Source organism: Carcharodon carcharias, chromosome 5 (genome assembly GCF_017639515.1).
Source record: "Carcharodon carcharias isolate sCarCar2 chromosome 5, sCarCar2.pri, whole genome shotgun sequence".
Classification (NCBI taxonomy): domain Eukaryota; kingdom Metazoa; phylum Chordata; class Chondrichthyes; order Lamniformes; family Lamnidae; genus Carcharodon; species Carcharodon carcharias.
In genome coordinates, this window is record NC_054471.1 from 178,490,736 (window position 1) to 178,514,977 (window position 24,242).

At 40.2% G+C, this 24,242-nt stretch overlaps 1 protein-coding gene across 7 annotated transcripts in view; it reads right to left on the bottom strand.

The window, feature by feature from the left end:
* Window positions 1–22,702, bottom strand: part of fam49a (family with sequence similarity 49 member A) — a 224,647-nt gene extending 201,945 nt beyond the window's left edge. For 6 of the 7 annotated variants that reach the window (XR_005943058.1, XM_041188224.1, XM_041188223.1 and 3 more), the window contains exon 1: window positions 22,554–22,694. The gene's annotated coding sequence lies outside the window, so the exon portion shown is untranslated. Of the gene's footprint in view, window positions 1–22,553 lie in introns of all 7 variants that reach the window. The other variant, XM_041188229.1, reaches the window with a different exon arrangement.
* Between the last annotated feature and the right edge of the window lie 1,540 nt (window positions 22,703–24,242).

The following is a 24,242-nucleotide window of genomic DNA, read 5'->3' on the forward strand; positions in this document are numbered from 1 at the left end:
CGCATTACCTCACACTTTTCCAGGTTGAATTCCATTTGCCACTGCTCTGCCCACCTGCCCAGTCCATGGATATCCTCCTGCAGTTTACGGCTATCCTACTCACTATTACCACCTTACCAAGTGTCGTGTCATCCACGAGCTTCTTGATCATACTCATCATATTTAAGTCCAAATCATTTACGTACACCAAAAACAGCAAGGGCCCCAGCACCGAGCCCTGCGGAACCTCACTGGAAACAGACTTCCCGACACAGAAACATCCATCTACCATCACCCTCTGCTACCTGCCTCTCAGCCAATTTTGGATCCAACTTGCCATTTTGCTTTGGATTCCATGGGTTGTTACTTTCTTGACCAGTCTGCCATGAGGGACCTTATCAAAAGCCTTACTAAATTCCATGTAAACCACAACAAATGCATTACCCTCATCAATGCTCCAGGTTACCTCCTCAAATAATTCGATCAAGTTTGTCAAACACTACCTTCCCTTAACAAATCCCATGCTGACTATCCCTGATTAATCCATGTCTCTCCAAGTGAAGGTGTATTCAGTCCCTCAGAATTCTTTCTAGTAACTTCCCCATCACTGAGGTTAGACTGACTGGCCTGTAATTTCCTGGTCTATCCCTTCCTCCCTTTTTTAATAATGGGATAACATTAGCAGTCCTTCAGACCTCTGGCACCTCTTCTGTGGCCAGGGAGGATTTGAAAATTATTGCCAGGGTTCCCCATTATCTTCCCTTGCCTCCCTCAACAGCCTGGGATACATCACACCCGGGCCTGCGGATTTATCCACTTGTAAGGCCATTAAATTCGCTAGTACCTGTTCTCTCTCTATGTTAATTTCCTCTATTTCATAGTCTTCCACCCTGATGTCTGTGCCTGTATATATGTAGATGGTACAAGAACAAGAAACTGCTCAAACTCAACAACAGGATCATCATCTCCAAAAATGACGAAGAGTTCAACCTGGAGCCACAAGCCTGGACATCATGGCATCAGATTCTCTGACTCTGCTACCTACACCTGTGTGGCATCATTACAGAGCCTGTAAGTGCCTAACATCAGAACTGATGTCAACATCGCTCTCCTGTGATTGAGGTGGTCAGTGATCTGGTACAGGTTGGGCAAAACACAGAATTATTGTGAATTATTTTAAATATACATACATGTAGTGTACAACAACTTGCATTTATATATCATCTTTACTGTAGTAAAATTTGAAAGCATTTAACAAAGTTTGATACTGAGCCATAAAGCGAATGTCATGAAGCAATATTAATGTACATAATGTTACTGGAAATTATTTTAAATTGGACTTGTAGCAGGGTCTGTGCCTGTGTGTGTGTGTTTTAATTGGATTAAAGCCAGCTAGTCTGGGTGCTATGATAGTAGTTTTGAGATGTTAAACAGTAAGGTAATGGGGACATTTGCATTTTGTTGAATAAACCATTCAAAGACTAGGGATGAAATCTTACACCTAGCTAGGAGACACCAAGCAATATGTTTATATCACGAATAAAATTGGTACTATGAAAGGGGTTTTATTGTTAGAAGAGGCAGAGCTCAAAGGGCCTGGTGATACAACGAGAATTTACATTCAAAGGGAAGGCTAGGTATATAGAGAAGGGTTTTGTGTGGAAGTCAGAGGCATCTAAGAGGCATGTGAGATCTAAGCCACCTGTAAGCCTACAATTGTCTGCAAAGGAAACAAATTAAAAGGAGCCTTTTGTTGAATTTGTAAGATAAAATGTGCTTTCCCTGGTGTCTGGTTGAAGTCTATGGGTTGTTGTTACCTTAGTGAAGATATACCTGAGAGTGATTAATTTGGGGATTTGTTTAAAAGTTATCATGGTAGTAATGTGTAGACATGTGAATCTGTTTGAATTTGTTGTTAAATTAATAAATGTTTAATTTAATTTATAAAAAAAACATCTGGAGGCTTGCTGGTTTCATTTCTGAATCCAAAGCTGCATTTCAAACATATCAATTGAAAATATAGGTTATGACAGTTGTTTAAAGTCTCCTTCTGGGATTTTAAATAACTCAAACTTTACCAACTGCTCTGTCACAATAGCGAGATACAGGGTATTAAAACAGTAACTAAAAGCTCGATCAAAAAGATAGACTTTAAGCAGTGTTATAAATGAACAGGAAGAGACCAAGAAGCAGAGGGGTTTATGGAGGGAAATCCAGAGCTAAGGGCAGAGGCAGCTGATTCTACAACCACCAAAGTTCAAATAATTAAAATCAGGGATGTGTCAGAAGGGCAAATCGGCGAAGCACAGAGGTCTCAGCGAGTTCAAAAACAAAAAAAAACTGCAGATGCTGGAAATCTGAATTGTGCAATATTGTGGAGAGAAGCAGAGTTCACATTGCAGGTCAATAACCATTTATCAGAATTGAAGATAGAAAGAAATATAAGGTTTATAATCCAGTAGAGTGGAGGGGGGATAGGAAAAACAAAAGGGAATGTCTGTAATAGGATGAAGGGCAGGAAAAATGAACTAACAAAATAATTCATGATGCAAAAGCCAAACACTTGGTGGAGGGCCAGGGGTGCGGTGGGGAGAAGTAGTTCAGCATAGCAGGAATTGTTTAAACTGTAGTTTAAAAAAAGCACCTACCTTTCCACTGGTATTTTTTGCAGCAGCAATCAGGCCTCAAAAATCTGCCCATTAGGCCTCACCACCAACAGAAAAAAAATAAGGATTTAAAAGGGCCTCAAGCTGTTAGCATTCAGTCCCAGCTCCACGGCAGCCAATGCTGCCTTAGAGCTCACAACCCCAACATTTCGACTTGCAACCCCAATGGGGGTCGCGACCCTCAGATTGGGAAACCCTGTACTAGGGTTACATATAAGTGGTTTTTAGGTTTGGTAATGATGGTGGTTTAAGAAATTAGATGTAATAAATTAAGAGCATTGAACAAGGTGGCTACTTCTCATAATATTTCAGCATTCCGACTTAGATGCAAATTATCTTGCAGCAATTTATCCGGTACCATTAAAGAATAAACTTAGTGACACAATGAAAATAAAGAACCGCTGCATGAAAACCCAAAGGCAGGAGGTGGTGAGTGACAGACCACATTCTACTGTTATATCAATCAACTTCAGATCACTTCTACTTTCTTCCTCCATACATTTGCAACCATCGGAAAAACATAATGGAAACAATGTTGGAAATTATATTTGCTGCGTTATTACTACAGCAAAGAACAGCAGTAACTGCATTGCAGTCACCCATTGTAATGTGAAGGGGACTTTCAAGGGACGTATTATGCTAGGAAACTGAAAGCAAAGTGTTGTCAATATAAAATAATGGCTGCAGATACTTTGTACTGTATCATTTAATTGCACCTAAAATCATCTATATTCCATCAGATTGTCTGTTTTACTACTGTCCAATTAGAAATGCTCACACCAGCATAATGAAGCAGTCGTATCATGAATTATTGCTGCAATACTCAAAATGATAAAATTGCCAATTATCCTATTTACATATATATTTGCCTCAGTGTAGCAAAATTGTCTGAAAATTTCATCATAACAGACTACATAGTAAACCACAACAAGGCAGTTGATATGCGTTGGAAAAACAAATCAGGCTCAAGTCAATGAGTGCTTCTTCCATGGCACAGTACTCTTGTGAAATACTCACACCACCACCACCACAACTAAGAAACTCCACCCAGAATCTAGACCTGTCTTTTCAAATGCCAACAACCCAACTGTGCATTTCTAACATTATGTTTTTATTTTAGAGCAGGCATCTCTCAGATTCTAGGAGAACAATTAACTAATTAAATACCAAGAACAAGATCACTGGTGTCTGTTTTGCACTGTTTCAAATATAAATTCTTTCCCTTATTTTGAAAGAATGGGAAACCCTCAATTAATTTAGTGTGCTATCACTTTCCCAAACCCTTTTTCAAAATGTGTGCAGACGTTTATTGTGTTCTTACTGAACTGAAACTTGCTGTTAGTTACCATATTTCCACTTACATTGGATATCATCAATAGCCTGGATCAACCATTGATTTTATTTTCAACAATAATAAACTATTACAAACAAATATGGAAATAACACATACAGCCACATTAAATTGGTGTCGCACGCATACAATGCCTCACTACTTAGTTCAGAAAGTCATAGCCGAACAATTTTCATTCGGAAACCAAATAACGATCAGTTCTCTACAGAATATGAATGACTGTGCATATTAACTTTAACTTACACTCTTTCTCCTCAAAGCTAATAATCGAAATCTCTATTCCAGTAATGTGGCCAGCTTACTTGCTTTTACTTTTAAGAGAACAGGCTATCCTTCAGTCAGTCAATCATCAGACAAGGAAGTAACATGTTATGCCCATAACAGGTTTGGGTAGTTCAGACAAAGCACTCTGAAAGAGAAAACGCTAAAACACAATGAATGCAATTAAATGCTTTCATTACATAAAGGAAATCAGTCATGGAACTGACAAGGTCACCTACTAAGAGCATACATTTGATTTTTTTTGGACTAAGTACAAATTTACTGACAGTTGCTGTATCATTAGCAAATTTATCAGAAACAAAAGCAAGCTCGATGGCCATAATTGGAGGACTGTATGCTGCAAAAGCTAAGAAACCAAGCTATGGCTCTCTGAGGAAGTGCCTGCTCCATGCAAAAGCTTGGCTCAGAACACCGAAAGTAATTCAATACATAGAAGGCTCACATCAAACCCGAGCCCTTTAACAGACTACAAACTTCTGAAATTATTCACGTGGCCACTGCTTTCAAGCAAACTATGCTTAGAAATTAGAGATGCAGCAGAACAAAGTCGACTCTTTCCAGCCTTTAAACTTGCCCATGCTAAACTTTATACTTCCAAAACGTATTCATTTTACTATAATCTATTTATTGGTCAATTTGGGTTTTGTAACACAAACTTAATACTGGAAGACATGTTGGAGTGCGCTGTATACACAACTAAAATGTTTCATTACAGACTATACAAGGATCTCCATACAGAATATGCAAATCTTGTGTCAATAATTTCATACTTGCTACAACTCAACAACTGAAATTTGTATGGCGCCTTTAACATAATAAAACATCCCAAGGAAGTTCACAGAAACATTACAAAACCAAATATGACAACAAGCCATATAAGGAGAAATTAAGTCAGATGGCCCAAAAGCTTGGTCAAAGTAGTAGGTTTTAAGAAGTGTCTTACAGGAACAAGGTGAGAAGGAGAGGCAGGGAGTTGCAAGGAGGCAATGCCAGAAGTGATGGACAAGGCAATTAACTGAAGGCACAGCCATCAATGATGGAAAAATCAAGATCAGGAATGCTTTTTTTAATTCTTTCATAGGATGTGGGCATCATTGGCAAGGACAGCATTTGCTGCCCATCCCTAACTGCCATTGAGAGCAGTTAAGAGTCAATCGCAATGTTTTGGGTCTGGAGTTACATGTAGGCCAGGCCAGTTAAGGACAGTAGAATTCCTTCCCTAACATACAATAGTAAACCAAATGGATTTTACATCGATTGATAGTTTAATGGTCCCATTATTAATACTGGCTTTCAATTGTAGATTTTATTTAACTGAATTTAAATTCCACCAGCTGCTTTGGGATATGAACCCTTGACACCAGGGCATTAGCCTGGGCCTCTGAATTACTCGTCCACCAGTACCACTAAGACACCATCTACCCATGCTCAAGAGGCCAGAATTAGATAAGTACAGATATCTCAGAGAATTGTGGGGCTGGAGATTACAGAGATGGGAAGGAGCGAGGCCATGGAGGGGTTTGTAAATGAGGATGAGAATTTTGAAATCACGTTGCTTGGCTGTCTAATGAACATTGGTGAGCACAGGGGTGATAGGTGAACGTGACTGGGTGCAAGTTAGGACACAGGCAGCAGAGTTTTGGGTGACCTCATGTTTTCAGAGGGCAGAATGTGAGAGACCAGGCAGGTGTGCCAGGACTCAGGTATAAAATGCAGAGGCAACTCCTTATGTCCTCCGAAATGGCCTAGCAAACAGCAAACACGGTTGTAAACAATCCATGCCGAACTAAACTTTTTAAAAAATTTTTGGATAGCCATATCAGCAACAACACATAATAAATTTGGAGAAATACATTCTTGGAGCCCAAGTTGTCAATTGTTGGCCTTAAAGGCTACAATCTTATTCATAAATTGGACAAAGTTTATTTTCAGTGAATAAAGAGCACTTTCAAATCTTGCTCCTCTCCTCAATGCCATTTCTGCTTCAGCCCTGCAACCCCTACTTTATCTGCAGTCCTCGAAATCCTTCATTCTTCCTCCTTTACATAGATTTACTTCTATTTGGTTCTTACGCTGCACCCACGACCAAGCTCCAAATTATCCCCAGCCCCAAATATCCATTACTCCCATGTCCACCAGCTACCTCCAAACTTCGCTCCTCCCCCTTCGCTCTCAACAGTGCTCATTATCCACCACTTCAACTACTCACTACACTGTAGCACATGGACCTTCTCCTATACACTAAGCATCAGATTATGCCCTTAAGAACCCCTGCACTTGCCCGCAGACTTTCCATGGGATTTTTACATAGGAACTTACTGTCAATTAGAGAGTCAAAAAGCACAGTGGCCTCCCCAGGGCAGCTGAGACCTATGTGACCAGGCAAGTAACTGAGAATCTCCTTAACCAATCAGATTGAAGAATTGTTAATGAGCAGTGGAGTCTAAATCAGGAAGTGTTAATTGGAATATTTTATTCACTGTCAAATCAGGTACAGAAGTAAGACAAAGAGAGGGAAAGAAAGATTGGGGAAAGAGGAGGAGGAATATTAAAAATGAATATTTTTAAAATCTCCAAAGATAATGAAAATTTGAAGGAATGAGATTCCGCACTTATAAAAGGTAATTTTCAGTGCCAGAGAGGTTGTTTAGTGGTGATTAAGATTTATCATGCTGTTAACAGGCACCTAACACTGGAAGGGACAAACCCCGACCTTTTCCGGTGAGTTTAGTGCTCACCTCTGAGGCAAGTGCAGCAACTTCAATGTATTTGAATGATGAGCCAGAGAGCAAGACATCATCATAGCACAGCTTTTGAAGGAGAAGAACATCTCAAACAACAAAGTCTGATTTCCACATTTAGCTCTTCATGTGTGATCACTAGATGTTACTGTCCAATTTCCACATAAATAACAGCAAGCACCATTGTTAGTACTGCAAAATCTGGCTTGATAAAACTCCTTCCAAGGTTACCCTCATATTTCACATGAATTCTTACTAACCCATGCTGCTCATCTCGATTACTCACTCCCCATATCCACCTATTACCACCCACAGTACTTTTTATCCCAGTTTGGTTAATCTTAACAAATTAATTCAATTAAAAGCTTCTCCTTCCATATTCTCATGCACTCCAAAAGGCCATGAAGAAGCTAAAACAAACTAAGAAACAATTAAACAGCTCCAAGCTAGTTGTAAATGTGGGAATGTTTTCTACTTTTTCAGCAATAATTCTTACAATTTTGACAATTTATACTTTCTTCTTTCTGCACTCTTATGGAAGCAAAGCAACTTTAAAACAGCGTTTCCTTCCTCGTCCAAGAACATAATGCTTCCACAATATCTCCAACTTAATTAACCTGTCAACCAAAGAAAGCCGGTGTTGTCATCCACATATTGACCTCCAAGTGAACCTTGCTCTCATTCTGAGAATGCAAGGCAATTATACCTCCCAACATTAAGGAGACATAACACTTTGATTCTATTTTGTACAATATAATGTCCTTTGTCCTAGTAAAACAATACATCTGATTTACCAGGAGTGCCATACCAGTATATCACAAGATAATTATGGGGGAGGAAGCCTATTTGACCCCTGTTAGTTTATCCATCCAGAAAGACCTTACATGCCCCTCACTATGTCACCTTAGTTTTACTTAATGATTTGAGAGCGATTGCTCTAAATTCCATTTGGAAGCACATTCTCAATCCTTGAGAACCACCTGATATCAGTTCTAAATTTGATTTGAGAGTTTGAACCTGTGACCCCTTATTTAACTCATGCAACATATTTTAAAGTAATTCTTAAGGTTACAACTGTCTTAACTATCTTACATTCCCTGATTGAACATGTTGACCATCAAGTAAGTCTACTAAGACTGCCAGGTGTGTCTCATCTTTATTCTTATCTATTTTCAAAACTATTTTTGGGACTGCATTGTCCATTTCTTTTCCTATGTGCAGTGCTTTACATTTGTCTGCATTAAACTCCATCTGTCTTTGTTCTATCTACATACATATGTTGCCCAACTCAAAATGTAATTTATGAGACCCCCCACCAATCCACTGCACAGGGATTGATATAGGTCATTGATGTAAACTATAAACCATCATGGTGCCAACAGCAATTCTTAGAGTACTCTCACATACACAATATAACACTTCTAGCATTATCTCCTACCCTTCAGCCATTTCTTATCCATCTTTATGAAGATTTCCTGAATTCCCATAGCTTCAACTTAATAAGTCTTTCATGTGGAACTTTATCAAGTGCCTTTGGAAGTGAAGGTGCACCACACGGTCAGGTTTTGTAGAATACAACTAGCATATCACTTCCTCTTAAACGTCTAGGAGATTAGTCAGGCAAAATCTTTATCGTCTGAAATAATGTCTGCCTTTTAATATGTGATTAGTCAAATAAACCTCAAATCTACACCAGAAAAATCAATCCAATATTTTACACACTGCTACAAAAAGACCAATAGATCTGTTTTAGCACCCTTTTGAAAACAGGCACCCATTCGTCTATTTTTAGTCCACTGGTAACTCCCGAGTGATTCTCTCATCATGATTTCAGTGCCTCACAAATCTCCGCTGTGGCCTCTCCAGTGTTCTTGAATAAACATCACTTATTCTTGGGAATTTATTTGCTTTGAGCGCTTTCAGATAGTCTAAGAATCAGACCTTATTAATATGAGTAATCAATTTTGCTTAGGTTACCTCTACTTCGGGAAGGCATGCTGCTCACATCTTCACTTGTGAACACTTGGAGGAAGTAAACACTTAAAATATAAACTATATTGTATTTATCTTCTGCTGAAGCTTCCAACACTTTTTGATTGTGCTCTTATAACTGAAGTATTCTAAGAGCGTGTTCACACTATGATTTGTGTCTATAGTTATGATTTTATTCCATGTTGCTCTATGTCCCCCTAACCAATCTTTTAGCATGTTTCGGCATACTCCTGTAACTGGTCCAGTGCGCTCCTTCCTCTTTCTCTCTATAAAATTTGTAAGCTTTATTCTTATCTACTTTCTGTTTAATCTATTAAATAGTTTAGGATCCTGTTTACTCTAGCTTTCTCCCCCTCTATTTATTGAATGTATACATTTACACAGGCAGCATATAAAAAACGGAAGTTATGACAACCCCAACAGGACAGCAACCACATAAAAATTAAGTTTAATAGAATCTAAGTTTCAGAAATACCAAGACCATGGGGCCAAATATAAATAACTTTAAAATAGCTAACTTTGAAGAAATGACAGAATATTTTAAGCAAATAAGCAAGCTGGGAACATAAGCTGCAAGGAGGATGCAAAGGGATATAGTTAGGTTAAATGAGTGGGCAAGAAGGTGGGCGACGCAGTAAAATATGGGGAAATGTGAAATTATTTCCTTTGGTAGCAAGAATAGAAAAGTTGATTTTTTTAAAAAACAAAATGTTGGTACTCAAAGGGATTTCGGGGTCCCTGTACATTACTCAAGGAAAGTTAACATGCATGGAAAGCAAGCAATTTGGATGGCAAAAGGTATGTTAGCCTTTATTACAAGGGAGTTGGAGTATAAGAGTAAGCAAACCTTCCTGCATTTAAACACAACTTTGTTTTAATATCTGGAGTACTGTGTACAGTTTTGGTCTCCTTACTTGAAGAGGAACATACTTTTCCTAGAGGGGTGCAACAAAGGCTCACCAGGCTTAATCTTACGAGGAGAGATTGAGTAGATTGGACCTACGTTCACTGGAGTTCAGAAGAATGAGAGGTGATCATGTATCACATGTTTAGAAGACTTGACAAAGTAGATACTGAGATGCTTTTTTCCATGGCTGGATAATCCAGAAGTGTCAGTCTCAGAATAGGGAGTCGGCCATTTAGGATTATAATAGGGACAAATTTCTTCACTGAGGGTTGTAAATTTCTGGAATTCTCTAACACAGAAGGTTCCAGATGATCAGTTGTTGAATATAGTCAAGAACGAGATTGAAAGATTTTTGGACACAAGGGTGAATGAATAGATGTGGGAGGATGAAGCAGGAAAGTGGGAAGTGAGGTACATCTTATTGAAAGCTGGAACATGCTTTTGGGGGGGGGGGAGAGCCATATGGCCTTTTCTGCTCCTATTTATTATGTTCTTAACTAATTGGAGGGGTCATGCAGCAGAACTTCAATAGAAGACAAGTGGGTCTTTTTTAATGCTACAGGTTTAGTCTTTAATACATAATAGGGGTAGACTTTATGCTTTAGGCATATGCACATATCCGGATGCAAATTAGGTTCAAAATTGCATTGCTTTGCAATATGAACTTATGGTTCAGGTTTCTGCCCAAACCTATTTATATAACCGCAAATGTAAAATCCTCAAATGAGCACATTCGACAGCATTTCAGGGTGCTAATTATTTATTTTTCTTCTCTTGCATTAAAAATATTCCTGGATATTATTAAGAGTGGTAACCTGCTGAACTTCCATTAACACAGCTGAAAATGAATTTATTTCAAAAAACAAATTTTTAATATAAATCTACTGGACTTCCTGTGAGTAAGCCAATGAAAATGACTTTAGAAATGCTACAGAGATCATTTACTGGTTTCACTGGTGTACACCAGTCAATTTTAGCAAATAAAATATTTAAAATCTTTTAAAAAGGTGCCTAATGGTGCCCTCACACGTAAAAAAACACTTACTTTTAAAAGCCTTTTATAATGCTGCAAACAGCAAAATTAGTGGAAACTTGCAATGGTGATTAATCTGATTGGGGGTGTGTCCAATTGTGGGTGGGGCCAGATACCAGGGCTTTTGTTAAACCAATGCAAAGGTTTACTGAAACTCCACTAGCACAGAACGTAACTGGCTCTTGAAAATCCTTGATCTTTTGCGCTAGGTCGGTCAATATCGGATAAATTGCAACTCTGCCCGCTCTTGTCAGACCGAACCAATTGCTGCATTTCCCGGAGTGGAAGTCTGTAATTTTAAAGTGCTACTGGGCACGGATCTTACCCTTCCTCATTAATTTCCACATGAAAGTACAAAAAGACCAAGCAAAAACCTCATTTGATATACAACAAAAGCAGTCTCCCAGGAGCTCAGCAAGTAAATTAATCATAAACTGAATGTTTCTTTTCCATATCTTTGAAGTAATTTTTCCCTGTTCTGATCAGCTACTCCCTTGACTTTTTTTTCTAAAATTTGAATAATTTGAAGTTCAGACACTTTCTTTGATCGTGGTACTTTACAGATTACATATTGCTGGAAAAAGCTCCTCTTTTATTATTTCTTATTTTCTTCTTTAATTTTTCACAAAAAAATGACCCTGGCAAAAGTCTCCAACAACCAGCTTTTAGCATGAGCTGGATTTTGAGGTCAGTGATGAAACAACAGCGCTCACCATTGACTTTGAAGGTGGCTGTGGTGTGGGTTTCCCCTTAATTTGAACCTAGCACCAAGTTAAGGGGACCTCCAGACAAGAAGTAAAATGCAATAATTATCCTTTGCTTTTCAATTATCATTTTATAGAGAGAGTGAAATGAATCATTAGAATATACACATAGCATTAAGGTAGAAGTTGAAATAACAAATTTAGGTATGTGGAATTTTAGCATAATGGAAAAATTTGACATTCCACAAATAAAATGTATTTTCAGGGCCAGAGTGGTTTTTCAGCAGTAATTATGAACATAACACATCGTTAAGAATCAAGAAGTTGCTGTCAGTGATTCTATGCTTTTCCCTAGGAGGACGTGTTGAAGTTCCCGCAGGTTGTAATGAATTAGAAATCACTGAACTGTTGAGAACTTGTCCTTTTTCTAGTTTTGCTGTAAAAACCCTTGAAAAAGTTACACCTCAATGTAACAACAAAAACAGCAAAACTAATTTAAAAGGACAAGCTCTCATCAGTTCAGTGATTTCTAATTCATTGCAGTCTGTGGAGACTTCAATAGATCCTCCAATGGAGAAGTGCAAAATCACTAACAGCAAATTCTCAATTATCCCCATGTTTAACTTCAAAATTAAGAACTTCAAAAGTTGCCATTTTCAGAGGAGGAATGACGACAAACACTAACAGTTTCACCATCATTACTACCATAAAATTTAGGCCAATGATTTCTTTTCCCCACAACAATGGCAATGTTTTGAATACCCACTTAAAAATTAGGAGCAAGGAGGAATGCCATGCAGTTTCTTTTTGCTCAAAACTTTTTGTCAACTTAAAAGTTGTGACTTTACACACCTGGCCTACCCTGGTTGGTTAAGTAAATGGGTTCCAACTGCTTACAGTCTCAAATTACTTTATTAAAACATAAAAATTACTTTGCGTCATTGATCACAATTGTAGCAAAGATTTCAAAATAGGCAAACGTCACTTTATGCACAGTGAAACAGGGAGTAAGTACACAGTGAGAAAAGGGCATTAGCAGATGAGAATAGGATTAAGGAGTATAGTGATTACTAAGCTAAAATATACAAAAAAAAGCTTAAATTTACACAGATTTCCTGTCAACATACACCCCAGATTTTTTATCCATTCCTGGGATGTGGGCATGCTGACTAGGTCAGCATTTATTGCCCATTCGCAATTGCCTTTGAGGTGGTGGTGAGCTGCCAGTGCACCAACAATACCGTTAGGGAGGTAGTTCCATGATTTTGACCCAGTGACAGTGAAGGAAGGGTAATATATTTCCAAGTCAGGATGGTGAGTGGTTTGGAGGAAAACTGCCAGATGGTGGTGTTCCAATGTGCCTGCTGCCCTTGTCCTTCTAGATGGTGGCGGTTGTGTGCTTAGAAGGTGTTTTCTAAGGAGCCTTGGTGAATTCCTGCAATGCATCTTGTGGATGGCAAACACTGCTGCCACTGTGTGTCAGTGGTGTAAGGGGTGAATGTTTGTGGATGGGATGCCAATCAAGCGGGCTGCGTTGTCCTGGACAGTGCCGAGCTTCTTGAGTGTTGTTAGAGCTGCAGTCATCCAGGCAAGTGGAAAGTATTCCATCACACTCTTGATCTGTGCCTTATAGATGGTGCACAGCTTTTTGAGGAGTCAAGAGGTGAGTTTCTTGCCACAGGATTCGTAGTGTCTGACCTACTTTTGTAGCCACAGTATTTATATGGCTAGTCCAGTCCCACTTCTGGTCAATGGTAACCCCTGGGGTGTTGATAGTGGGGGAATTCAGCATTGGTAATTCCATTGAATGTCAAGAGGCAATGGTTAGATTCTCTCTTGCTGGAGATAGTCAATGCCTGACACTTGTGTGGCGCAAATGTTACTTGCCACTTGTCAGCCCAAGCCTTGATATTGTCCAGGTCTTATTGCATTTGGACATGGACTGCTTCAGTATCTGAGGAGTCACGAATGGTGCTGAACATTGCACAATCATCAGCAAACATCCCCACTTCTGACCTTATGATGGAAAGAAGATCATTGATGAAGCAGCTGAATACGATTGGAACTAGGACACTAGCCAGATTAACTCCTGCAGTGATGTCTTGGAACTGAGATGATTGACCTTCAACCACCACAACCATCCTCCTTTGTGCTAGGCATGACTCCAACCAGCGGAGTGTTTTTCCCCTGATTTCCATTGACTCCAGTTTTGCTAGGGCTCCTTGTTGCCACACTTGGTTAAATGCTGCCTTGATGTCAAGGGCAGTCACTCTAACCTTACCTCTGAAGTTCAGCTCTTTTGGTCATGTTTGAACCAAGGCTGTTGTTAGTATTAGAGATAGTTTAAGTATATTTTTATTTCTGGGTGTTAGGAATGAGTTTTAGCTTTAAGTTTAAGTTTGATTTGTGTTTCTGTATGTGTGTGTTAAGAAAGGAAGAACCTGAGTTTTAGTTTCACATTAAAAGATACCTGCATTTCAATGTGTGTACGACTCTTGAAGGTGAGTTAAAATAAACACAAGGTAGAAAAAAAAACTGTGCTGTTGCCTAACAACAGGGATCCAGGGAGAGGTCCCACACAGACACAAAGAAACTAAAAAAAGTTTGAGTTCAGTTGGTCAGTGTGCTCTAGGTTGAAGTGAGTTGCCAGCAGGAGCAACACTGGAGAGCGACAGAGCCCAAAACTAAAGTTAAAACCAGGCACAGCAGAGGGGGACTGGAGAGACAGCAGATTTCCCAAAAGAACCAAAAGATCCCAAAGCCAAGGAGTGAGACAGACAGGAGGAGTCCCAATAAGATCTTCTAGTCAAAGGAAGAACAGGAGTCTGGAAAAGGTCCTGTTGAGTGGAAATGAATGTAAGTCACAGACAAGAAGGCTCCAAGCTTAAAGGGAGAAAGATGCAGGGTGCAGACTTAAAGCAAAATGGCTCTTCTGGCTTCTCACAAGCCTAAGGAGACGGTCGAAGATCTGTAACTTTTTACTATGGACATGTGAAGCAGTGGTGTTTTGTTGACTTGGCTGAGTCTGAGAGGGAGTGCATGGAAGGAAGCTTGAATGCACGTGGCAATTCAGGAGAGAGGAACATTGGAAGGAAAGTTCGAAACCCTGGCGGTGGACGTTTGTGGGAGGTGTCTGAGAGAAAGTCATTTGGGAGAAAATTCCAAAGCGAGTTATTCGAGGATGGAGATTGGAAACCCTAATGTGAAAGACAGAGTTAAGGGAGACCGGTCAGCTCAAGATGTGACAAGAGTCTTGGGGAGGTGGGGTGGGGGAGTTGATCTGTTTGGGTGGCATCTGTCACTTGGTTTCAGAGTGTGGTGTGCCTAACCACAGCTTGCCTATTGGTTTACATGGACTGTGTAGTTACTGTGAATATTTGAGCATAAAATAGCTTTTGTAACTTGTGTTATCCTTATGAATCTGTATATATCTGTAAAGGTACAGTTGTGGGTGAAGGAGTATTGTAATATAGTTCATATTTTCTTGCTTAATAAATGTTTTATTCTTTTGTTAAAAGTTCATCAGCTGACTCCTGTGACACTGTTCAGAGAGCCACCCTCCACATTTCTAAACAAAAAAGTTAGGATTTATCAAGCTGGGTTCCACCCTGGGATCTAACTTGTCCAGTAGGAACATCAGCTGGAGCTATAACACTGTAATGAGGTCAGGAGCTCAGTGACCCTGACAGACCCCAAACCAAGCATCAGTGGGCAGGTTATTGCTAAACAAGTGCCGCATGATAGCACTGTTGATGACCCTTTCCATCACCTTACTGATGATCGAGAGTAGACTGATGGGGTGAGAATTGGCTGTTTTGGATTTGTCTTGCTTTGTGTGTACAGGACATACCTGGGTAATTTTGCAGACTGCCAGTTAGATGCCAGTGTTGTAGCTGTACTTGAACAGCTTGACTAGGGATGCAGCAAGTTCTGGAGGACATGTCTTCAGTACTATTGTTGGAATATTGTCAGGGCCCATAGCCTTTGCAGTATCCAGTGCATGCAGCCATTTCTTGATATCATATGGAGTGAAGCGGATTGGCTGAAGACTAGCATCTGTGGACCTCGGGAGGATGATTGGATTATCTGCCTGAAGATTGTTACAAATGCTTCAGCCTTATCTTTTACACTGATTTGCTGGGCACCCCCATCATTGAGGCTGGGGATACTTGTGCAGCCTCCTCCTCCATTGAGTTGCTTTAATTGTCCACCACCATTTACAACTGGATGTGGCAGGACTGCAGTGCTTAGATCTGATCCGCTGGTTGTGGAATCACTTAACTCTGTCTATTACTTGCTGCTTATGCTGTCCGGCATGCAAGTAGTCCTGTGTTGTAGCTTCACCAGGTTGACTCCTCACTTTTAGGTATGCCTGGTGCTGCTCCTGGCATGCCACCCTCTTGCACTCTTCACTGAACCAGGGTATATCCCCTGGCTTGGTGGTAACGTAGAATGGGGGATATGCTGGGCTTTGAGGTTACAGATTGTGGTTGAGTACAATTCTGCTGCTGCTGATGGCCCACAGCACCTCATTGATGGCCAGGTGACTTCCTAGGTCATTTTGAAATCTATCCCTTTTCACACGGTGGTAGTGTCTAACACGGAGGGTATCCTCAATGTGAAGATGGGACTTTGTCTCCACAAGGACTGTGCGGTGGTCACTCCTACCGATACTGTCATGGACATTCTTGGTCCCCATTTATAACAGAAACGGCATACTTGAACTGGTCAGAGTGAAATTGCATGTTTCTTCCCACACTCCCATCACTCCCTTGTGAAAGGCTGCAGTGCTGATGTAACCATGTTAAAAAATTACCTAGGCAATTTCCATGATAAATGTGAACATAGTAATTTATAACAGATTACTTTTTTAATAATAGTTTCAGTTATGTCTGGGCACCTTAAACCAATTATCTCTACTTCCCATTGAGACTACATTAGCTACTGATTCTCCACTTGTAGCACCATGGAACATCTTCCAGTTGTTCACTAAAAGTACAGAGTCAATGGGAAGTTTTAAACAAGACTAGGATGCATTTCAAGGTCATTTTATAGGAACTGAAAATATTGTTAAAATGTTCAAAATTGGAAAATTCTGCAAAACTCAGAACATGTAACTTTAAATAGTACATCGATAGCAACAGAAGGATTCAACAAGAGCAACAAAAATGGTTCTTAAGACTCTCAAATGGCTCAAAGAATTTAATGAATGAATAGTTGAGCCATAAACTCCCAAGGTGATCTTAAAGTCAAACTATGATCAATGCCAAGTTAAATGATTTTAGCCAGAGCACCACTCATGGTTAATACAATTGGCCTTCCCCCCATCTCTCCAATCCCTGCCAGTTTAGAGGAGAAAACCGATTCAACTTCTAACTGTTATCCAATCTCATCTGTGATACTCCATGCAGTCAGATAACCTGCTATACATTGGAATAATGGCAACTTAGATGAGGTGTTGAAGATATTGAAGGCAAAATGCTCAATGAGGAACCACACCTTCAGAGAGGGAAAACACTACTGAATAAGTATGATGCTTTGAATCCTAAGTTGTAAAGACAGACTAACAGAACTGTTTTACTGGACGGAAAAAAAGCAACCAAAAAGGAGACTGGGTTGTGAAATAATAATAGGAAAGAAGAATCTACATGCAAAAAAATTTAACTTTAAGACCATAAGCACAAAATTGAAAACCAAAGTAAAAAATAAAAACTTCAAACAAGACTTGAGGTTAGGGGTACAAACCAGAGAAAAAAGATTTGTATTTAAACTTTCTTCACAGATGCAACCCTACCCATTGAGCATTTTTCAACATTTGATATTTTTGATTCAGATTTCCAGCATCTACAGTACTTGCTTCTTGAGATTAGGATATTTTGTATTCAAGAGTAATGTAACAGAGTGAATATTGAATAAAGAATTAACTGCCATGCTATCAACTTTTTGAAAAAAGGAACTGACTTTCAGGTTAGAACAATCAGCAGATGGAGATAATAAAATCCTGTACGAAACACTATCTTTCCTCATGTGCCAGGATTATGCATAATCTCATATCAAAGAAAAAAACTGATCTAGCCTAATAGTGTTCAACTTCCAGGAAGTTTGCACATTGCTTGATTTATTTTTTCACATGGTAAACAAAATCTTTGTAGTACCTTTCCTCAAGAAATCAAAAGTACTGGATAGAGAATCTTGTTTGCGAAAGGTTCAAGGGAGCAGAAACTTTTCCTTGTTTCAGGATTTCTTGCTTGCTTAACATGCCTCCAGAACTTTGCATAAAAACTTTTCCTTTCCTCCATACAAAATAGGCCAACTATCTTCATTTAATCAGTTCCCTGTCCCAGGAGGATAGATTCAGTAAAACCACTTAAATTGTGGCTGCAGAGAACGGGTGTTTAGTCGTAGAAAATTATGAGACTGTGTGAAAGAAATTAAACAATATTGATTGCTCAAACCTATAAATAAGATTCGGGAGCAGTTTCGAAAATTATCGGCAATGCCAATAATTTCAATAATCTGCTATTTATTTCTATTATCCATGTGAATATATTGGCAAAATGTTGCTGCACAGGAGCTTGAAAGATAACACTACTGTAAAATTGAAGACACTTACACCACCAGCATTTTGCTCGCTAGTTGATATACAGCTGAAAGCCAAGTACTAGCCCTTCATCAAAAAAACAAATAAGGCATATATCTGTGGGAAGTTTGCCAAAAAATGAACTGAATTTATCTGGCAAATTACAATCCAATATAGGTCAGCCATTTTTTTTCATAACTAACATGTCACACTTATCTCAGAACATACCAATAATATAAATCGCTGAATCCACTCACTCCAACAAATTTCCTGAAATCTAATATATGAGTGGGCAAATGCATGGCAGATGCAGTATAATGTAGATAAATGTGAGGTTATCCATTTTGGTAGCAAAAACAGGAAGGCAGATTATTATCTGAATGGCTATAAATTGAGAGAGGGGAATGTGCAACGAGACCTGAGTGTCCTCGTACACCAGTCGCTGAAGGTAAGCATGCAGGTGCAGCAGGCGGTAAAGAAGGCAAATGGTATGTTGGCCTACACAGCCAGAGGATTCGAGTACAGGAACAGGGATGTCTTGCTGCAATTGTACAGGGTCTTGGTGAGCTCACACATGGAATACTGTGTGCAGTTTTGGTCTCCTTATCTGAGGAATAATGTACTTGCTATAGAGGGAGTGTAGCGAAGGTTTACCCAACTGATTCCTGGGATGGCGGGACTGACATATGAGGAGAGATTGAGTCGATTTGGATTATACTCGCTGGAGTTCAGAAGAATGAGGGGGGGATCATAAAAACCTATAAAATTCTATCAAGACTAAACAGGGTAGATGCAGGAAAGATGTTCTGGATGGTGGGGGGGTCAGAACCAGGGGTCACAGTCTAAAGATATGGGGTAGACCATTTAGCACTGAGATGAGGAGAAATTTCTTCACGCAGAGAGTGGTGAGCCTATGGAATTCATTACCACAGAAAGTAGTTGAGACCAAAACATTGTATGTTTTCAAGAAGGAGTTAGATATAGCTCTTGGGGCGAAAGGGATCACAGGGTATGGGGAGAAAGCGGGAGCAGGCTATTGAGTTGGATGATCAGCTATGATCATAATGAAAGGCTCGAAGGGCCGAAGGGCCTACTCCTGCTCCTAGTTTCTATGTATTCCAAAACTTCTTCCAACATAAAAACTGGAACAATGCGGTTGGAATACACTACAGATTTCTACAATATTACCTAGAGCAAATTCAGTCACTATGTTTTCCTCACATAACATCCTACTTCAGTGCTGTCCAAGGAAACAAAATTTATAACCGTATAGCCAGCAAATCCACAAATAGCATATTGCACCTCCAGTAGGTGTTATCTTCTCTGATTTATCACCTAACTTATGTAAAGGCATGCATACGTAAAATAATAATCACTGGTCCAATAATTTATTTACTCTAGAGTCATTATTCAGATCAAGCTTAAAAGCATTATAGAACATTGTACTTACAGACAATTACAATAGCTAACAATTCAGATATTTGAATTAGTTTATCAGGCAAAGTAGAAAAAATTATGTATAACAAGGAGCCATGGGATAAGAATTAAATTTCATGACTCAGCAATAAACAAGTAATTTCTGAGTCATGGTCAACATCAACAGTGAGATAGAGATGATATTCCACTAATTTTAATTGTGTAGTTATAGTAAAAGTTGGGCAAGTAAATAAAAATTATAAATCAACAGTAAAAGTACATATAAGTTTAAATAGGAACAAATTTTTCAAACAGCTTGCAAAGCCATTCCAGTGATATCACCATAAAATCCTTACAATCACAATCGGGATTCTAACCTATGGAAGATATTTTTACATGTGCTATAATTAAGACTAAACAATAAGCATTTTCAACTAAACCAACAGAATTCCCAAGGTGCATTTTAAATCCCCAATAACTACAACAAATTGTGTTTATATGGAGCCATTAATATAGTAAAACATTCTAAGGCATTTCACTGAGCATTAGCAAATAAAACTTGGCACCGAGCCATATGAGGAGATATTACATCAGATGATCAAAAGCTTCATCTAAAAGGTAGGTTTTCAGAAGCTCTAAAGGAGAGGCAGAGAGGTTTAGAAGAGGTAATTCCAGAGCTTAGTGTGAGACAGCAGATGGCATGACCAAGAAAGGCAGAGAGATTAAAATAGGGGATGCGCAAAGAGGCCAGAATTAGAGCAGCGCAGGCATTTAAGGGTTATAGGGCTGAAGGAGCTTAGGGGATACGGAAGGCAAAGGCCAAGGAGGAATTTGAAAACAAGGCAGGAATTTTAAAATTGAGGCATTGCTGAATCAGGAACAAATGCAGGTGGATGGGACTTCAATGGGAGTTAGGGTATGAGCAACAGAGTTTATGGAGGGTGGAAGATGGGAGGCCAGCCAGCAGTACATTGGAACAATTAAGTCTAGAGGTTACAAATGCATGGATGAGTGTTTCAGCAGCAGATGATTGAGGCGGAGCGGAGTTGGGCGGTGTTACAGTCAGAGTAGGCGGTCTTAATGGTGGCTCATGTGTGTTTAGCTTACCTCATGGTCAAATACAACACCAGAGTTGCAAATAGTCTGGTTCTGCCTCAGACATTTGCCAGGGAAAGGGATGAAGTGGCAAAGGAACAGGTTTATGTCAGGGACTAAAGACAATGGCTTTAGTCTTCCCAATATTCAGTTGTTCTGCACATGTACTGGATATCGAAGCAGTCAGACAATTTAGAAACAGAGGGGGGGAATCAAGAAGGGTGGTGGTGGTGAAGTAGAGCTGGATGTCGTCAGCTTACATAGATGTGGAAATCTGTAAAAATAAGACCAGCATTCAAAAACTGAAATATGAATGAAATTGTAAATGAAGGAGGCACAAATGATAACGAGAAAAGGCTGTTATGTTCATGTGCAAGAGAACGCCAAACCCAAGAAAAGTAGTTGGGAGGCAAGAATGTCCTTTTCAACTGAAGGAATAAACAGGGAATCCATACAGGTTGAAACTGGTTATGTGCAGAAAGATAAAGAAACATGGCAAAAATAAGCTTGAAAAGATTGATGAAACTGAAGTAGAGATCTGATGGAGAAATGTAGAAGAGCTTCAGCAAAGGGGAGATTATGGAAAACTTCATGGTGAAATTTTGAATGAAACAAATTAAATGAATGAATGCAGGAGCTATTAAAAGGAATCTTTATTTTTAGCAAAGGCAGTCTTACACTGTTAAATATATCATGTTAATTTTCAACTTGTGGAGATCAGCACAAATCTGCTAACATTACACTAAAAAAAACTAAATGCCCAATAAAAGGGGCTGGAGAGCTTGCTGCACACCAAGACTTGCTTTATGTACTATAAAGTTAATCTAACTGCCAGCATGTCTGTTCCCCATCCCCCACCCCCATCCCCTCACATCAGGACTGAACATCCTCATTAAAATTAAATTTCAGTGTACAGCTGGGCAAAGCAATTAATGCACTTGGCACAACTCCTCCAGAAACTCATGATAATTGCACACCTCTGCAATACCCCCAATATAAAGGCCCCAGAGGGCCTTTGACCTAGCCCATGTATGGAAGGTAATATCACTCACACCATCTTGCAAAGAACTGTGCCACTTGCACAGCATCATCTTCCAAAATCCTTGAGCCATCATTGACCCATATTTAAAAAATCTTCAGCCTACATTTATTTCAACGTGACAAATAGCACTGCCGGGGATACATGCAACCGTGCACTGACACTAGCAACCACCCTTTGATCTGGTCAGCTCATCTCCAGGCAACAAGAAATGCCACAGTGGCAAAATGAAATGAACACAATACCTTCCCCATGTCAAGATCTGCAGCAATGTCAATACTCTGCAGATCATATATACACACACACACACACACACACACACCAGTGCCCAGAATTAAATCATACTGTTCTGATTTAAAGCTGGCAGAATTGGCAGAGTTAACATTTTTATTTGGAGGCGTAAAAGGCTCTCATAAAACTTAAGTAGGGGGGCTATAATAATTTTGTGTGTGAGGGGGTGGGTGAGGGGGGGGGGGTGGGTGGTTGAGGAGAAAGGCCACAGAAAGCCATGAGGCTACACTGGGGTAACTGGCACCGAGCCATCCCTCAATCTGTGAACCAATAGGCCACTTAATGGACTTTCCCCGGAGTAGTTTCATTAATAATGTCGAGCCAGCACGCCTCAAGAAGCGGATTAGTCCGGTTCTCCTTCCAACTCTGCGCTCCCAATCACTACTTTAATTCCCACTATAGGAACTGGACTGGCTGGAGCAGGGAGAATAAAACATCCCTTACACGCATCTGCTCACACTGCCCTAAAGCCCTCACCTTGTCACCATCAGTGTTGGATGGGTATATCTGCCCAGATCTCCGTGTCCAGCGCCACTCACTTCTCCTTTCTTCCTGCCCCTTGTTAACGGTCCTGGGCTCCAGCTCTCACTCGCTGCACACAAACCCTGCGCGAGCCCATCCGGTAGGACCCCACCCACCTCCCCGCCCATTGGCGGAGGCGCTGCCCGATTGGTCGCCCGCGGGATTCACCAACCCCCCCCTCCCCCCCCCCCCCCCCCCCCCCCACCAACCATCGGCCCTCCTCCTCCCATTGGCGCCGGCGCCGCCTGATTGGCAGCCCGCGGGAGCCCACCCAGCTCGCCTCCCATTGGCGGAGGCGCCGCCTGAGTGGCAGCCCGCGGCACCCTGCCCAGCCCCCCCCTCCCATTGGCCGAGGTGCCGCCTGATTGACAGCCCTCGCGCGCTCCCGCGGGCGAGAGCTGGAGAAAGACGCAGCAGACCCATTCCCCTGTGGGCTTTCCTTACAGGGCTGAGGGCAGGAGAGAAATAGACGTCATGCTGGTTGCAGCAGTTAGTTCTTCATCAGCATTGTTCAGTTGCGTTCATGTGGTTTAGACCACTTAACCTGTTGATGAGCCATCTTGACATTTTGTGGAAGAGCTTTTTGGGGATGTTTTTTTGGAAAAAAAATGCAAAGGTCTTAGAGTGGCTCTTCTGCAAAGAAATATGGAGCAGAAGGAGACTCTTGTAAGGTTATTTGGAGTCTCACAAAGAGATCTGGAGGCATGTGTGGTTGAACATAAATTGTTTATTGTAACGGACCACCGTATGCATATATCTAAGGTAAAGCCTTAACTAGGTGCTATCTTAACGCTGACTTCTCTCAGACTCTCTCCAAACACAGCCCACCATCCTGCGATGCTCCACATCATAATGTGGGTGGTACTTCCAGTCCCACGTTAGCTCTTACTAGCCGAACACCCTTACACTACAATAATATAAAAGCAAAATATTGCGGATGCTGGAAATCTGAAACAAAAGCAGAAAGTGCTGGAAAAACTCAGCAGGTCGAGCTGCGTCTGTGGAGACAGAAACAGTTAACGTTTCAAGCCCATACGGCCCTTCTTCAGATATAAAGAGAAGCAGAAATGTGATGAAATTTATACTGTTTAAGGGGTGTGGAGCTGGTGAGGCTGGACTGAAGACCAGTGATAGGTGGGGACAAAGGATAGATTGATAAAGATGTCATGAACTAAAGGACAAAGGGTGTGTTAATGGCAGTTGTAAGAGCTAAAAAGGTGCTGATAATGACATGAAGGTAAGAAAGCAGAATGTGATAATAGCAGACAAGGGTAAGCATTATGTGAAAGAACAACATGGAATAAATAACAGATTGCCCTTTTGAGGATGGGTAGGGAGAGGGGGTGGTGGTGGGGAAAAAAGATAGAAAATAGTATAAAAGGGTATAAAACAATGAATAAATGAATAAAATAAATAAAAATAAGTGGATAAAAAATAAAAATGAACGTAGAAAAAAGAGATTAAAAAGGGGGTGAGGATAGAGGAGAGAGTTCATGGTCTGAAGTTGTTGAACTCAATGTTAAGACTGGAAGGCTTTACCCTTATACTACACTTCCCCTAAGTCCATACCCAAATATATATTACAACAAAATATTTCCATGCTACCCCTTCTCCCCTCAAGTCTTTGACTTTGCAAATTCAGAT